Here is a 13,819-nt window from a genome sequence, read left to right on the forward strand (position 1 = left end):
GTCAGTCAGAGAAAGACAAAAATCATATGACTTCCCTCATATGAGGACTTTTTTTTTATTAAAAAAATTTTTTTTAACGATTATTTATTTTTGAGACAGAGAGAGACAGAGCATGAATGGGGGAGGGGCAGAGAGAGAGGGAGACACAGAATCTGAAGCAGGCTTCAGACTCTGAGCCATCAGCCCAGAGCCCGACGCGGGGCTTGAACTCATGGACCGCGAGATCGTGACCTGAGCTGAAGTCGGACGCTTAACCGACTGAGCCACCCAGGTGCCCCATCATATGAGGACTTTAAGAGGCAAAACAGATGAACATAAGGGAAGGGAAACAAAAATAATATAAAAACAGGGGGACAAAACAGAAGAGACTCATAAATATGGAGAACAACAGGGTTACAGGAGGGGTTGTGAGAGGGGGGATGGGCTAAGTGGGTAAGGGGAACTAAGGAAACTACTCCTGAAATCATTGTTGCACTATATGCTAACTAATTTGGATGTAAATTTTAAAAAATTAAAAAAAAAATTAAATTAAAAAAAAATGTGTGAAAACAAAGGAGTGGGAGAGGGCTGCAGGGACAGTTGGGGCTAGACCTGAAAGGTGTGCTCCCAAAGATGATCTTTATCCACCTATTCCCTGCACTTTGCCAAACTGATGAGCTTATCACCAAAAATCACTCACAGAGAAACTTTGAAACTAAAAATGAACAAATGAGAGAATTAAAAAAAAAAAAGGTCACTTTCCCCCAAAGATGAGTAAGCACAAGAAAACTCAAGTTCTGTGTCCAGTTTTCTGCTTGTCAGCTACGACATTGTGAATAACCTTCCCAATGTTCCAGATCAGCTATACTTTGTCAAACTACTGGATAAATAAGCGTACATTTCATAGTAAAGATGGTAGTTAGATTCTTGGCAATAATTCCTGATAATTCTGAAGGGTTCCAGGCCTTCGTTAGAAACAGGGGTTTGACTTGCTGTTGTTGCTATGCAAAAGAAAAAATAATTCCAGGTACTTATTTTAGAATTGGTAGGGCCTTTTCAAACCATGTAAACTATGCCCACTTATTTTGCCAAAGAAGTAAAAAAAGTTTAAAGGTTAAATGGACTTACTCAAAGCCACCCAGAAAATCAATAGCAGAATCATTTTTTGAACACAAAATTTGGGGGAAGCAAAAAAAAAAAATGCTTTTATTGCACATTCGTAAAATCTACATATAGAATGTATCCAGTGTTCTGTCCCACTCCTCATCCATGAATCTTTGAAATTTAGTTAAAAACAAAATCCCAACAAGAAGTTTTTAAAAATGTTGAACACAAATTTTATTTATACTTACAAAAGTGGTCTTTGTAAATATATATACCATGCTACAAAATAATTCAGTAGAGCTATTAAAATTAACTATAGCTGACTCTGAGCGCTTGTTCTGTGGCAAGCATCGTACTGAGCATTTCAAGTGCATTATCTCATGTCATGAGGACAACAACCCTCACAAAGGTACTACTGTGATCCTCATTATATGCTCGAGGAAACTGAGAGATTTAGTAACTTGCTCCAGCTTATATAGCTAGTGAGGACTAGTCTGGAGTCAGGCTGCCTGACACTGCTATTAACTGTTAAAATAACCTCTGTAGCTGTAGTGGATGACACTTACCTGTACCAGTAAATTGAAATTGTCCAGCCAAGGTGTAGAAACTAGAAGATTTTCTGTAAAAAATGTTACCCTTAACTGGGAGCCTCTGGGGAAATAACACTTCTAACAGAACTTCTTATCTGTATGCCACAGCCAACCATTTTTGCTGCACTTTGTTGAAGAAACAGATGCCTGCAGTTTATCACCATCAGAATCCCAGTGGCCATTAATGACTGTTAGCAGCCTGCAGCCTGCAGCCTGCCCAGTGCTGTGCCCATCAAACATTGCCCTGCCATGAGTGGAGCCTGCTTGAGTAGCCTGAAAGCCTGGGCAGAGGTCTAGGGTCTTGAGAAGCAGTACTTTGGCTTGCCTCAGGCCCCGCGTTCTGCCCCACCTGGCCTCACCTGTCATCCCACTGACCGCAGACCCCATTCACTGTATTTAGGAAATGGCCTTTGGCTCTCCTGCTTCCTGTCTGTTCTACGGCCATTACGCTTCTTTTTTTTTTTTTTTTTTTTTAATTATGGAACGCTTCACAAATTCCTGTGTCACCCTTGTGCAGGGGCCATGTTAATCTTCTCTTGCCACTACCCTTCTTTGGACATCCATCAAGCATCCAGGACTGCTCTAAGCTTCCTATTTCCTCATGCACCTTCTTGACGCCTTCCAGTCCATCCTCCCCTCTGCTACCAGAATGATCCTCCAAACCTGATCACGTCAATCCTCTCTTCTGAACTCTGTGATGGCTTCAAGTTGCCTACAAAGTAGAAATCACACTCCGAAGCATGACATTCAATATCCTTCACAGTCCTTACCTTCTGGCACTCAACAAATATTTGGTCAATCAGTGAATGCTCTCTTCTTTAAAATCCTGTTAGCAAACATTCTCTCCACATGTTATTCAACCATCCAATTTATTAAGTATCCACAATGTGTTGAATTTTAAGAATTTACTGGGTTTTTCCCCCATAGGATAATGGGATAACAGACATAGTTATGGACACAGAATCTGGAGACCTGGGTTCAAGTGCCACTCTGGCCCTTTCTCTGTATGTGGAAAGTAATTTTCTTCCTCTAGCCTCAGTTTCTCCATTTGTGTAAAAGAAAGTAGATCTACACGATCTCAAAGGCTCTTACAGCCCATGTCTGTACTGGTCCCTGATATTAGAATCCCTTGAAGGAGGAACCAAGAATGTTAGACCCTAGGCAGCCTAAAATGTGTGTCCCACAGCTGAATCCTGTGCTCAGCAGCTTCAAGACATCCTACTTTACCCATGTCCTCACTTCAGCATAGTCTCTCAGAATCTCCTGACTGGCTCTATACTAAATTATAGCACTGACATTCACATCTTCAGTGTATTAGACCTGGAGCTGAGACAATAGAGCTCTTAGAGACTTCAGCTATGATCTCATCTTCTGACCAAGATTTTTTTTCTTGGCCTGTGATTGCTCAGCCCTAACGGGGGTGGGGAAGCAGGGAGCCCCTACTCCAGGAAGTACTGGTGCTCACTCAGCATACCATAGGTCTGAAATTGGAGCAGGAACTTGTGTGGGCTGGCAGAAACCTTGTAGGCTCCTGTGGGAAAGAGAGGAAGAATCTAGGCAAGCCCAGGAGAAACAATCCTGAGAGCAAAGAGACCTGAAGAGATGGAAGGCAGCAGGGTTGGTGTAAGGGAGAACTCCTTTATTGAGAAGCTTCTGCATACCAGGCACTTCTAATCTGGGCTACCATTTTGCAAGGCAGGTATTATCCTATTTCCAAAGCTCAAAGAGATTCACTTTTCCAGAACCACATGACTAGGGAGTAGCTGTGGGATTCAAACCTAGGTCTTCAAAGATCTGTGTTTTTTCTTTCACACACCCTGAGAAGCATCTTGGAGAAACTTAGGAAGTCTTGAGAGTAAAGCTTGACCTTCAGGGAATACTTACCAGATGGTTCTTTCTAGGAAATGGGCAAAATACTAATGGGCTAATATTTCATCCCAAATGACCAGTACTAACCATGAGAAAAGGTAATGTTATAATCACCAAAGGAAATAGCTTTAGGTCATAAATGAATGTTGTCTTTTGGGGGGATGTAGAATGACGTTGTTAATTCCTTGAACATGAATGTGACTAATAAACTAGGTGTGGTATCAGTCATCTTGTCCACACAGCTGTCTGGGTACGCTAATCTGTGGTTTGAGTCTCAGTTGCTGTCTGCCCAGTGGCGTGCTACACTCTAATCTCCTGGGTTCACAGTTAGCTTGACAGTTTTGCTGAGTCTGACTCACTTGCTCCCAGCCTCAATTGTTCTGTGCCAGTGCAGACTTCTTTTACAGTTGGCCTACTTAGAAACACAGGATGTTAGTGTTGGAAGGGAGCTACCTTAAAAGTCACCTAGTATAACCCCCTATCTTACAAATGAGTTCACGGGTCCCAGACGAGGTTTGGCGATATCTGAACTCGGGTGGGTTTAAGTGGGAGGCATGGTGGACCTCAGCAACATAGGCCTGTCTGACAGGAGGAGGAAGCTGGGATCAAGCAGCACTGGAGCTGGCCATACTAACACTGCTGCAGGATATGGGGGACCAGGGCACGGGGAGCAGACCCAGCCCCCTGGAAGAATGGGTTGGAAGAGGAAAACAGAGCGTCGGATCCCAGCCAAGCAGTCTGGAGTTTAGGGCAAGGCTTCTGTCCCAGCAGGGAAATGTAGGGCTGAGTAAGGGAATTAGGCTGCAGGTCAGTTGTGAGGACTGGGCTGACATGGCAAGGAGGGGGATGGGTATGAAGAGAAAAGTCCTAACTCAGAGCCTACCAGGCAGTGCAGAGTTCACCAGAGCACAATAAAGTCCAGATTAGTGTCAGCACACACCACCCCCATGGTGGGTGGTAGCTGATGAACTTCTCACTCTTCAGGAAGGCTCCAGACTGCAAACAACTCCATGCCATAGCTGGGAAACCAGGGAAGGCAGCCCTGAATTACTCCATCCATTCTGCATCCAGATGTCTCTTGGATATCCCTTTCCTCCATTTCTACTGTCATCATCCTGAGCCCTGGTCATCACTCCCCACCCCCCCGAATTACTGCAGTAGAATTTTATTCTACCTGCACTCTTTCTAAATATTCTTCTCATTGTCACCAGAGGCATGTTTCTATGACATGTGAGGTTGTCACTTGCTTTCTATACATGTTGGATGACCTGCCATTGCCTACCAGCCTTTCTCAACTGGGCTTCCACATGACCATCAACCCCTACAGAAAATTATTTGAGTCACTGTTTTCTCAGTTATCTCCCCAGGATGGTGCATAACTGGTATTGTTCTAGGTACAAAGGGAAGAAATTCATTTGTACAGGGGATGCCTAAGGTCAAGAGGGCTTAGTTTTCTTTTTAATTTTTTTAATGTTTATTCAGTTTTGAGAGATAGAGAGTGTGAGCAGGGGAGGGGCAGAGAGAGAGGGGAGATACACAATCCAAAGCATTTTCCAGGCTCCGAGCTGTCAGCACAGAGCCCGATGTGGGGCTCAAACTCATGAACCGTGAGATCATAACCTGAGCCAAAGTCGGCTGCTCAACTGACTGAGCCACCCAGGCACCCCAAGAGGGTTTAGTTTTCTTGTGGAACCATGGCTGAAGAAGGGCTGATGAGAATACAGCCCAGATGTTGAAGCCTGGCACTCAAGGTCCCACACAGCCTCAGTCCAACTTCTCTGAGCCTCATTTCTTGCCCTCCCTACCATACATCCCATGCTCTGACCATACCAAACTCTTCTCATTTCTCCATCATTTGATTTTGTTCACATCTTAATGTTCTTCCTTCCACGTCTCCTTCTTGGCCTTACAAAACCTTCACCTTCCTCCAAAGGCCAGCTCAGATGTCACCTCCTCTCTGAAGTGGTGCCTCTATGACCCTTAAAGACTGATTAAATTATCCCCCCCTCTGTGTACCCTTATTTTGTGTATATGTGAGCCACTGTAGAGGACATTGTTCCTGGTGGAGGTTTACATCTCTGTGTGACCTACAAAACTTAGACTTTCTGCACAGCAGGCCACATCCCCCATACTCCCCTGACCTGAATAGATGTTTATCAAACTGAACAGCCCAGAGCTCCCTGGGTGATCAAAAACAATGCTGATTCTGGAACACAGGACTCTTGACTCTTATTGTGTATTGTTATTTGGGTTTCCACATGACACTAGATCAACTGTTAAACATGCCAATTTTAGATATGCAGGTTTGCATGGTAATAGTGTGGGCTGGGAGAAAACTTCTGGAATAATTACTGTCTGAGTGAGGGAGTAACAGCTGGTAGGTCCCACTATGAAGGCAGAGTGGAGCCCAAATGATGTCAAGTAAAGTACCAGAGGAGACTCCATCAGGAGTATGCATAGCACCAGCTTTATAATTTCTCTAGAAAAAAAAGAGAAAGAAATGAAGGAGAAATCGTTGATGGTAGGGCTAATTGAAGGCCACATATGTCGAGAACTGTGTCTGAAATGAGTCATCAAAGCTAAAATCTGATAATAAAGAGAAGGTACACTTGTATAGTGCAGAATGATGTCACATAAGTGATCTCATTTAATTCTCAGAATAACCCTGTGGTCGTGGGGGGTGGGGGGGGGTGGAGTGAAGGTGTTTGTAGTTTTGTTACAGCCCTTCCTTTACAGAGGAGACAATTAAGGCTCAGAAAGAAGTGACGTGTCAAACACCCACTGTCCCTAAGTGAGGCAGCTGGAACTAGAAGACAAGCTTGCCTGTCCCAGGTCCAGAGCCGCATTCACTTTGTTTAAGAACGGGGAGGCGGCTCCTCTGCTCTAAAAGCTGACGGCTTTTATAAAATCAAATAGGATGACATATAGAGGATTTTCTGAGCTGTGACTCAGAGGGACTGTCCATAAACTCAAGACTTTTCTAGGCTGTTTTCAGATGAAGATAGAAAACCATTAGTCAGCTGACTTGCAGGGAGTTGGCTGATACAGAGCAATTCTTGGCCTGAATTGGGCAAAACTCTGACTTGACTAAAGAATCTGGGACAGGACAGGAGAGCAGAGGGTGGTTTGTTTTTTACCTGCCTGTGGCTCCAGGGGGTATACAGGACAGTGGATGAGGACCACTGCTGTTGCACTTTTTGGTCAGCTTGGCATGCAGAAAGTGTCCAGAAGCTGGAATGGATGAACTGAGACCACAAGAGGTCGCTCAGCTGGTCTCTCCCTCTCAGACTTCTCCAGGAACCCTGAAAACCGTGAACTCTTAGAGAATCTAAGTACCACTGTCCAAAGCTCTGCGGATGATCCCTTCTGTAGTTGTTTAGCCTCTGTGGTATGTGTTTCCTGTCTTCCCAACAAAACCGTAAGGCCCTCAGGGGCACAGAGTTGATTTAAATAACTTTGTACTCCACTGTCTGGTGCTCTGAATATTTCAAACAAATCTCAGGAAATGGCCTTTTGGTTACAATAAAGATTTCAATTTATTAGAAACATCTTCTATATGACTCCATGGAATGAGATTCCTTGATTTGTCTTCCCTCTCCTTCAAAAGTTACCTAGATCATTTGTTTAATCCTCATCTATTCATTCTATGCCAGCATGTATTGAGGGTCCACTATTGTGCTAGGTGCTACTACATGTTAGGCCCTATGCTAGGTGCTACGTACCTGGAGGGAAACAAGAGGTCACCCACCTTCATGGACGTTAGAGTTTAAGGTGACACAGTCTGGTGTGGTTGGAAGAGACTGAAGAGACTAATTCAACTGCCTCATTTGAGGTGAGAAAACGAAGACCCAGAGAAGGATAAAATGTCGCTGAAGGTCACACAGCCAGTCCATGGCAAAGCCAGATAAAGAAAATAGTTCTACTTTTCAATTAAGATCCTGATCTGAAGTTATCCAGGGAGGCCAAAAAAAAGACACATTATCTTCCTTCCCTTCAGTCCCAACTCAGTAAATCTCCTTCTTGGCTTCTTGATTGTTGGAGAAAGTTAATATTTTCCTGCCCTGTCTGTTCTGGAACTAAGCATGGTCTGTTAGTAATAAACCAGAGTTTCCTCATTCTCTGGAAGTCTATCTTCTCTGTCTTTTGTAAACCCCCTTCTCCACAGAGGCTGTCAGTCTTATACCTGGAGCCCCAGGACCAGAAAAAACATGTTGCCAGAGTTTTACTTTTCAACAGGAAGCAGAATATGCTAACTCTCTCTCAAAAAAAACACCATGAATTTCTGTTTCACAGATTGCTTTCCATATGTGGATGTTTACATTATACCAAGGGAGACAGAAAATGAACAATAAAAATAAGTGAAATACAACATATACTATGCTAATGACAAATGCTAAAGAGAAAAATAAAGCAGTGGAAGGAACTAGGAAATGCGGGGGGATGGATGTTGTCATTTCAGCTAAGGTGGCTAAGGAACACCTCACTGAGAAAGTGACGTTAAAGACCAGAAGGAAGTGAAAAGGTGGCAATGCAGACATCTGGGGAAAGAGCATTACAGGCAGAAGGAACAATGACAAAGGCCATTGTTATGGGTTGAGTTGTGTCTCCCAAATGATATATTGGACTCCTAATCCTTGGTACCTGTGAAATTTGACCTTGTTTGGAAATAGAGACTTTGCAGATAGAGTCAAGTTAAGATGAGGTCATCAGAGTGGGCCCAGTCCAATATGAATGACTGGTGCCCTTATAAGAGGACACAGAGACACAGATATTTAGGAAGAGTGCCATGTAATGACAGAGTCAGAGGTGTGATGCAGCTGCAAGCCAAGGAATGCCAAGGACTGACAACTACCCTTAGAAACCAGGAAGAGGCAAGGAGTCCCCACTACAGGATTTAGGGGGAACATGGCCCTGATAACACTTGGATTTTTTTTTAAGTTTACATATTTATTTTGAGAGACAGAGAAAGAGAGAGAGCGAGCACAAGTGGGGGAGGGGCAGAAAGAGAGGGAGAGAGGGAATCGCAAGCAGGCTCAACACTGCCAGTGCAGACCCCGACACGGGCTCGAACCCATGAACCATGAGATCATGACCTGAGCCAAAACCTAGTCAAACGCTTAAGTGACTGAACCACCCAGCCACCCCAACACTTTGATATTTTAACTTCTAGCCTCCAGAACTGTGAGACAATAAATTTCTGTTGTTTTCAGCCACCTGGTTTGTGGAACTTTATTATGGCAGTCCTAGGAAACTCTTACAGCCATGGAGCAGGAATGTGCCTGGCATGTTGAAAAATATGGAGGCCATGTAGCAAAGATGAGAATAATGGGAATAACAGACGGTGTATCATGTAGTGCCTTATAGGTCAGAGAAGTGACATAATCCGATTTACCCTTTAACAGGTGTATATATAATTATAACTGTGTGCTGTATTTATTTATGGCTGAATAGAAATGTATGGAAGAACCCAGATGATATTAAGTTAATGAAATAATCATAAGAAGTAGTGAGAAAGGTACCCAACTGTGTAAATACTAATATTTATAATTCAATCTTTCATTTGCTCTTTAGGTCTATTTTAATCAATAGTGTTGGTGCATAGCTAATTTTAAAAGGATGAAATTTTTCTTTTCTTTTTTTTAACGTTTATTTATTTTTGAGAGAGAGACAGAGACAGAGTAGGAGCAGGGGAGGGGCAGACAGAGAGGGAGACACAGAATCTGAAGCGAGCTCCAGGCTCTGAGCTGTCAGCACAGAGCCCCATGGAGGCCGGGGGGGAGGGAGGGGCTCGAACTCATGAACTGCAAGATCATGACCTGAGCCTAAGTCAGATGCTTAACCGACTGAGCCACCCAGGCACCCCTTTATTTTCAAAAGCAGATCATTAGGTGGCAAAGTGTGGACTCTCTTACCGGACCTCAGTTGACCACACTAGTGGCCACCTGGGTTTAGACCATAATCACATGACACAAAACAGAAGTCTCTAAATATCAGTCTCAGTTGCCCTTATCCTCTGCCACCTTGTAGGCCCAGTGCATGCAGCCAACTGCTGCAGTCTCTCTAGATTCCCACGAAAGATGGTCTGACCAGGCTTCCTCCTGGGTCAGATATCTACTCCTAAGCCCATCAACCATGGCTGAAGACTGGGTCATTTTGAATGGACAACTGCTCTCCTCCCAAGGCTGTGGATGCTTTATTTTCTAAGAAGAGGATGTGAAAGTAGGAGGGGTATGAAGGGCATCTCTAGCACAAAATCCCTCAGCTGTAACATTTCAGAAGAAATCTTCAACTTTTTTTTTAAATTTTATTTTAATGTTTATTTATTATTGAGAGAGAGAGACAGAGCATGAGCATGGGAGGGACAGAGAGAGGGGGAGACACAGAATCTGAAGCAGGCTCCAGGCTCTGAGCCGTCAGCACAGAGCCTGATGCAGGGCTCAAACCCACAAACTGTGAGGTCATGACATGAGCTGAAGTTGGACGGTTAACCGACTGAGCCACCTGGGCGCCCCTGAACTCTTCAACTTTGAAGCAAATGGTCAGTTTTGAGTTCCTCTTCTGCTATGCATTAATTGTCTGACCTTGAATGCAGTCAGTTCAAGTTTTGAGTTGTTTCCTCAACTGAAAAATACAGATAATACCCCTACTTCAAAGGGTTGTTTTCATTCACTTACTTAAAAAAATAATTTTAGGGACACCTGGGTGGCTCAGTCAGTTAAGTGTTGACTTCAGCTCAGGTCATGATCTTGCGGTCTGTGAGTTTGAGCCCTGCATCAGGCTCTGTGCTGACAGCTCAGAGCCTGGAACCTGCTTTGGACTCTGTGTCTCCCTCACTCTCTGCCCCTCCCCCACTTGTGCCCTGTCTCTCTTGCTCCCCAAAATAAACAAACATTAAAAAAAATTTTTTTTAAATAATGTTACAGTTTTTGAGATAGGCAATGGCCTAGGCACCAGAAATATGGAAATAAAAGATACAGGCCCTGCTGCAGGGAGGCTCACAAGGTAGTGAAGGAGGCAGGTAAGAAAGCAAATAATTACAGTTCTAGGTACTCTGCCCTGAGGGAGAGCAGCACACCTGGGTTAGGTATTCTCTGTGCATGCCCCCATCATGGGAGGTATATCTGTGTGTGTGTGTGTGTGTGTGTGTGTGTGTGTGTGTGTGTGTGTGTGGTGTGTTTGGTGTGCATGTGGTATGGACCAAACAGAAGAGGAAGGACAGTTGGGAACACTTCCAGAGGGAAAGCTGGGTGGCAGCTTGATAGACAGGTAGGCATTACTGGGAAATAAAGGTGGGGAGGGGAAGTATGCCCAGGTAAGGAAGACAGCACATGTTGAATCACAAATATATGAAAGAGACTGGTCATTTTGCTCATGGAAGAGCAGGGCTGAAGTAAAAAACAGCATCTGTCAATGAGCGAGGAAGGAACTCCGGTGTGGTGGCTAGGAGTGAAGCTGGAGAGGAAAGCGACGCTCTGATTGTGGAGAAAGAAATGAAAGATTGTGTGGTTAAGCTCTCTGAGAGCCAAGAGTGCTGCATGCAGTAACAGTGGCAAACACTCGTAGTGCCATAATGCAGGCTAAATTCTTTCATGAATTTACCCCTATGAGTCAAATAATGTTATCTTCATTTTGCAGGTTATTATTTGAGTAATTTTCCCAGGCTCACACGATGTCTTAGTTTAGGTTCCACCAGAAGCCAACCTTGAGAAAAGGATTCAAGTACAAGCAACTTTTGGGAAAGTGGGGCTGACCCCACGAAACACAAGATGGGGAGAAGGGAAATGAGTGACAAGAATCCGGGAAGATGTGTGCTATCAAGCAGGTTACCACCAAGGACAACTGGAGTTCAGTCTCATTGGGGAATTTTGGAAGACAGTGAGGAATACTCTTAAGAGTTATTCTCACCTGGGAATGCAAACTGGTGCAGCCACTCTGGAAAACAGTATGGAAGTTCCTCAAAAAACTAAAAATAGAACTATCCTGCGACCCAGCAATTGCACTACTAGGCATTTATCCATGGGATACAGGTGTGCTGTTTCGAAGGGACACATGCACCCCCATGTTTATAGCAGCACTATCCACAATAGCCAAAGTATGGAAAGAGCCCAAATGTCCATCGATGGATGAATGGATAAAGAAGGTGTGGCATATATATACAATGGAGTATTACTCGGCAATCAAAAAGAATGAAATCTTGCCATTTGCAACTACGTGGATAGAACTGGAGGGTATTATGCTAAGTGAAATTAGTCAGTCAGAGAGAGACAAAAATCATATGACTTCACTCATATGAGGACTTTAAGAGAAAAAAAAGATGAACATAAGGGAAGGGAAACAAAAATAATATAAAAACAGGGAGGGGACAAAACAGAAGAGACTCATAAATATGGAGAACAAACTAAGGGTTATGGGAGGGATTGTGGGAGGGGGGATGGGCTAAATGGATAAGGGGCATTAAGGAATCTAGTCCTGAAATCATTGTTTCACTATATGCTAACTAATTTGGATATAAATTTTCAAAAATAAAAAATAAAATTATAAAAATAAATAAATAAATGTTAAAAATTAAAAAACAAAAAAAAGGAAAACTTATTAATGTATCTCATTAAAATGAGATGTTATTGATTGTAATACACCAAATTTAATATACCACTAAGAAAGAAAAACTTTTCCATTCTAATACTCTCACAGACTATTAATTATAAGATGTATTCTAACTTCAGAAATGTTGAAATGTGACAAAAGTGTATCTTGAAAGATATTAAATGATAATTAAAATAAATACTCGAACAATCTATTAAAAAACAAAAAGAGTTACTCCCACCAAGGGGCACCAGTTGGCTCAGTTGGTTATGCATCCAACTTCGGCTCAGGTCATGATCCTGTGGTTTGTCGAGTTTGAGCCCCACATCCGGCTCTGTGCTGATAGCTCAAAGCCTGGAGCCTGCTTCAGATTCTGTGTCTCCCTCTCTCTGCCCCTCTCCTGCTTGCTCATGCTCTAACACACACCGTCTCTCTCTCTCAAAAGTAAATAAACATTAAAAAATAAAAAAAAAAGTTATTTCCACCGAGAAGTGAGGAAGCTAGGGTATCTCACCAGTCTCCATCATTGTTTGAGGACTGTTGCTCAGGATGTTAACTCTGGCTTTCCTAGCTCCTCTGCACAAGGGCCAAGTGCATTCTTTATGCAATGAGTTGTAGGTACTCTCAGTAAACAGACTTTGGAGTGTAGAAGTGAGATCAAGAGATTATGGGTAGGATGCTGAAAGTGTCCTATCACAAGATCTAAGTGGGGAAGCCAGGGTCTTGCCCCATGAAGTCTGGCTCAGGTTTTAGTAACAATATTATACTGCTGCCCAAATGCAAGTTATATCTATATCTATATATCTATATATCTATATATCTATATATCTATATATCTATATATCTATATATCTATATCTATATCTGTAACTGTATCTGTATCTATATCTATATTTATATCTATATCTATCTATATCTATGTCTATATTCATAGTAATACAGTACTTTTCAGAAAACATAATATTGTGGCTAGACGAGAGGGAGCCCATTGTCCTAGTCAATGACTGGCATATAACAGATCTTTGATGGATATTTGTGAATGAATTCTTTAAAATTCAATGCAAGTTAGTCATTCAGTGTTATCCAGGTGAAAGCCTCTGGCTAGAAATCAAGAAGTGTGGATTGTAGTCTGGGTTCTGCCACTAGTTTGGGGACCTCAAGGAAGCCAGTTAATCTCATTAAGCTTTACTTTTCTCATTTTGAAATCTTGTTTTACTACTTGCCCACCTGTCTGTACATAGAACGGTTGTGAGCTGATCATGGCTATGAAAAACAGACTACAGCAGACTGAGAAGTAATCCTGTATCTCAGTCTTTGGATTGGATCAGGGCGAAGTTACTTGTTGGCCTTTTGGCTTCCCAGGATCCAGGACCACCTATGATGGGTCCATCAGCTATATCAGAGCTCTTGGAGGCAAATAACAGGACCCAACTCTGGCTATTTTAATCAGAACAAGAATTTGAGAGATATCAGGAAAATCACAGAATTGGCAGGAGGGCTAGAACATCAAGCTTGGAAAATGGACATGAACCAAAGGAGACCATCTCAGGAGACAGAAAGACTATATCACAGAAACATCTCCATTAAGATGCTGCTGCCACTCCCACTGAGCAGTGGGCACCAATGCAACCACCAGCACAAATTCTAAACTGTCCCTGTTTCTTGGGGAGGAGCATCAGCGGGATCGAGCTTAG

General features: G+C 43.0%; 1 protein-coding gene and 1 pseudogene across 9 annotated transcripts in view; one reads left to right on the top strand and one right to left on the bottom strand.

The window, feature by feature from the left end:
* Positions 1–13,819, top strand: part of EED (embryonic ectoderm development) — a 192,238-nt gene that overhangs the window by 90,876 nt on the left and 87,543 nt on the right. The gene's annotated exons all lie outside the window — the stretch shown is intronic.
* LOC128776303 (U6 spliceosomal RNA) lies at positions 2,146–2,211 on the bottom strand (annotated as a pseudogene).

Source organism: Panthera pardus, unplaced genomic scaffold, assembly GCF_024362965.1.
Source record: "Panthera pardus isolate Hobbes unplaced genomic scaffold, ASM2436296v1 HiC_scaffold_12, whole genome shotgun sequence".
NCBI classification, from domain to species: domain Eukaryota; kingdom Metazoa; phylum Chordata; class Mammalia; order Carnivora; family Felidae; genus Panthera; species Panthera pardus.